Below are 4988 nucleotides of genomic sequence, written 5' to 3'. Positions count from 1 at the left end.
AATCTTTATTTATTTGGGACAGTTAGAAAAAAATATTAATATCCCTTCTATTATTTCAAATTGCTTTTTCCATAAATAAAGAAGCAGACAAGCAAACGGCTGTATTACTAAAAGGTCATTATTTCTCAGCCGCTCCCCCTCCATGATAGACAATAAGGGCTGAGACAATTTTGCATCAGAGTGTTCAGACTAGAGAGGGACTGAGTCCACAGTGACACAGGTACAAGCAAGCATCGCAGGGAAGGAGATACGAGTCAGAGAGAGCTTTCCTCTCTTGTGTGTTTTGTCCTCACTGTGTTTCAGGAGGTACAGAAATATGAAGTGAATGACTGATGTGCCCCCGCACATTTTCAGTCTTGCCCCTTCCTCTGAAATGTTGCCAAAAATGTGTATATAGTAAGTATAGCAACTTTGGGAATGTCACAAGATACAGTTACATCTGGGAAAGCCACATCTGCAGCAGGTCTGGAAGGAAAAACATCTATATTACTGTAAAATGGGTGTTGAATAGCGGCTGTTTAGTTACGGACTCTAAAATTCTTAGATACGTGAGTCCACTTTAAAAGAGTGGGAAATATCACTAGATTACAAACACTCTTGGTATTTGAATGGCTGGTTAACCTTCAAAGTTTGCCCTTCGTATTTAGCGGAATAAATTGATGCTGCTTAAAAAGGTGGTGTTTTACTGCCCTCTAACGGCTGACGACAAACAGCTCCCCCCCCTTTTTTTTTTATTTTTTTGGTAGTTATTCCCCCAAATCTCTCTCCAGCAGCCACTGGGACACCAGGTGCTCCATCCAAAAGGAAGCCTTACATGTCAAGACCTGCGGAAAGTAATTGTGCAGCATCCTGGGCATGTTGGAGAAACAAAACTGGCATGCTGCTGGGTGGAAAGGGGGATATTCAAATCAGAGTCCTGCCTTTGGAATTAATGCTAATTAGCCAAGCTGTGCCTGAAACATCAGTGATTAAAATGTGAACACATGAATATGTCTCATCTGTCTGAATTGATAGGAAGCCCAGGAGGATCCTCTGGTGTGACTGACAGAACAGGCATCTCTAGCAGTGGGCCCTGACTTTATATATCACTGCCTAGTGATTCTATGCTTGATGAATTTAAGGATAAAATATTAAATCCCAGATTTTTTTATCTTTTTTATTTACCTTTTTTCTTTTCTTTTTAATGAACTGCTGTTCAGAGCAGCTATAACACCTCCTCAGTGAGGAACTGCTTCTCAGTGTTATGGTCCAGACCTTAATAACAGGGCCAATGCTTGCCAGTGATCAGTTCAGTTCTGGCAATAAAATATAAATAATAATAATAATAATAAAGCCACTAGCTATTATAAATGTGACAATTAATCATTTTTAAGTGTCACACAACTACCAAGCATAAGTTATGGTATGACTCACTTTTCAACCAGGAGAAAGAATCACTTGGTAAAGGTGCTGTTCACTTCAAAGTGAGAGGTCAGGGATGATGTTTCCCTGTGGAGCACTGTGGATGAAGAGGCTGTCACCGTAATAAATACAGGAACCCTAAAGCAAGCAGGTTTTAGATTAATGTGAAAAAACAGATTACGAGTGCTTTTTTTTTTTTTTCTTTTGTAGATGTTTTTAAATATCACAAATGATGGTCTATAATTTGCACTGTTGTTTTAATCCTGCTCGCCATTCAGATCATTAAATGGATGTTTAATATGGACAATGTACATAACTTCAAAAATGTTATGGCACAAGTTCTTTCAGTTCACCTGATATCTCTTTATCTGTGGTTTGAATCTACAGAGTACTTTATTTCCATAGAAAATTTGGTATAAAACCAACTCTTTCTTTTCCCAGCTAGAAAAAAAAAAAAACATTGGTGGAAAAGAATAGGTCTTAAGTCTTAACTTAGGTCTGTGCACATTTTTGTGTGTGTTTAGTGTGTATTGAAACAGGATCCAGAAATGTAACAGTTTCTGTTTCCATTTCTGATTATTTTTCTAATCCTATGTTCTTATGATTCATTTTTGTTTCATTTTTGTTTTTATGATTCATTGTTGTTTATCGTCTCTTCCTTCCTGAGCAATGCTGAACTTAACCATAGCTGAGCTTCAGCTGAGCCCCTAATCAATAATCTGATTTCAGTGACTTTGAAGCTAAGTGAAGCAAGCTGGTCTGCCTGCTCTCACAGTGACCTGAGAGCGCTGACAACAGGATCAAAAAGGCTGTTGTCACCTGAAAAGTGCCTCAATTATGTGCATTATAACAGCTCCAAGCAGTGTTAGTTCAACAAGGAGCTTCCAAAAAAAAAAAAAAAAAGATTTTATCCCTCTAAAATCTTGTCTTAGTGCAATGGACATTTGCAGAGAATGTTTTGGGTTTTTTTTTTTCTGCTTTAAACAAAACTGTTCTTACAACCACAGCTACTGAGCCGACGCACTTTGCTTGTGCTATTAAGTTTGCAATCAATTTATAGACTTGTTCTATTAAAGTACGTTGAATAACAGCAGCATGCTTGAGGACTGTGCACATATTGCATGAACCCAGCTGATCCTCAGTAATGTGCAATATCGTTTGGTCGATTTGTGCCACTCAGAAATTTATGGCGAGAAACAGGGGGAAATCTGCTAGTAACCAGAGGAGGAGCAGCTCCATCATAGGCAGAAATTTGAAGACTGAATTTTATCACATGGTGAACAAAGGAGTGCTCTTATGGTTATTATTGCTTTGAAAGCAAAGCTTCCACTTTTATCTGTAGCTATTCATCAGCCAAAGTGCTGTTTGTGGGGTAGTAAATCATGAGTCTAAGCAAACTGCTCCATCCAGCACTGCAGACGCTGATGAGAGAGGATGCGATGCCCACCAGATCCTGAGCCTTACTGGGAAGTGGGAAAGGAGCAACTGCATCTACCAGGGCTGTAAATACACCATGCTTGATGAACGAACAAATTAAGACAAGTTACAATGAATGTAGAGACAAAGAGAAAACTGAAGAAGCCCCTTCTGTTTGGGTAGCAGCTGATTTCTTGTCCATGAGAGCAATTAACTGAATGCTGGGAGTGAAGAGAGGCTCAGGTTGAATTTTCCATCCACCACCCCACATGCAATCTGCTGTGGTTTTGCTTCTCTTGAGAGGTCAGGGACACAACTCAGTCCCCTGGAAAGAAAATGTCAGGCCACACTGAGCATATATGTGAAGTTTGAAAAAATGCTTCATAACAATGCTTTGTCTGTCCCATGAATACAAGAAGAAGGCTTTTTCCAGTCCAACTTTTGTGCAATATCTGACACATGAAAAAATGGGTTAAAAAATACTGACAGTGGCATAAGAACTTTGATAAAAACAGTAAATTATCACAGTTTAATTGCAATATTATTCAAAATAGTCATATACAAAGATGCGTGGTTTTACCAGTCTGTTTGTATCAATGTTTTGGGTCCCAGGAAGAGCCTTCAGAAACACCAGTCTACAGCTTTTCCTCTGTCTTCCAAACAACACAATAAGAGGATGTTAGCAGTAACTCACTTCAAAAGGCAAAGCATATCTTGATGAGATTTTTTTCCAAAATGAAGAGAAATTGGATATCAAGTCTCAGCTTGGACTTGACTACATATTTCATCTCCTCTTGTCTTGTGCCTTAACCCCAATTCTTTGTATCATACAAAAAGTACTATCATTAGGAGAGCATTATTTAGATAAAACTAAAACATATTCACTTGTTAAAGATCACTGTTTAGCTGTACTTCTGCTCTTTCTATATGTGCTGGTGCTATATAGCCCCTAATTGTCCATTGGCCTCATAGGAATTGGATTACCTCACTTTGTTTTAGTCATTTCTGCCTGCAATTTCATCCCATGTATTTCATTTCAGTCTTGTGTATAGTTCCCTAGGGGTCTCGTGTGTCTAAATTCAAATTCAGCATGGCTGCCTTTGCAAGCTGGGTCCACAGGCATCTCCATCAGTTCAACTGAGATCATAATCCAATTTGCTTTGTCAAACTTGAATTACACTTTTCAAAGAATTTGCTAAATAATAAAAACAAATAAATAATTAAAAAAAAAAAACAGCTGCACAATGCAAAGTGCTTTACTATGTTTTGTTTATTCTGCTTTTTTTTTTTTTTTTTTTTTTTTTAGCATTTTTTTATAAGAAAAGGGTTTTCTTTTACTAGATTTTCATAAAATCTCCTGAAAGCTTTGTGGAAAGAAAGAAGTGCTTTTGCAAATGCTCCATAGCTCTAATGGAATAATATAGCAGATTTCCTGCAAATGTTCTGCAGAAATGCAGTCTTATGTTACGTGTGCTGATACAGGAAATAAAAACTACTATCTTGCTTTTAACGTCTTGTCTGAATCAGTGATTTACAAGACTATAAATCTAATTGAATTATTGCAGATATATATATATTTCAAAAGTAAAGCGATAAATCTGATACCACTCTTTGCAGATTCATATCAGAATTTGACTTGCAAATTGCTCAGAGATTTTACTGCAGTTGTGTGCAGTAAGTCTTACAAGTTGCATCTCTCTGATGTGCAAGTGAACACTTCTCTATTACCTACCTGCCTTCAGCATGGGAAGTGGCTTTCCACATGCTCTGGCTGGAAATTCTCTCTCCACATAAGACTTCCATCTCCCTGTGCCAGGAGCACCAAAACTCCACTGCCCTGTCCACCCACTTACATGTTTTACAACGTAATGTTCACACCAGCAAGGAATCAGTCTACCAGGAAAGGATACTGATAAGCATATTACTTATTTATTCAATTATTTATTTTTTTGGCTAGCAATGTGTTCAGCAGATAAAGGAAAAGAGAGAAGAAAAGCAAACAGACCCTTTTAGATGTCTCTCCTAGATTCCAGATGGAGAAAGCCATTTCTAGATGATGCTATAACGAATTAAAATGACATGTAACATACTTCAAAGTGTAAAATGAAATTGCTCTGTCACATGCAGTGGTTGTAGCTTCATCATTTTTTATATACTCTGTTCTAGAGGAA

This window comes from Aythya fuligula, chromosome 1 (genome assembly GCF_009819795.1).
Source record: "Aythya fuligula isolate bAytFul2 chromosome 1, bAytFul2.pri, whole genome shotgun sequence".
NCBI classification, from domain to species: domain Eukaryota; kingdom Metazoa; phylum Chordata; class Aves; order Anseriformes; family Anatidae; genus Aythya; species Aythya fuligula.
This window is presented reverse-complemented; position numbering follows the sequence as displayed.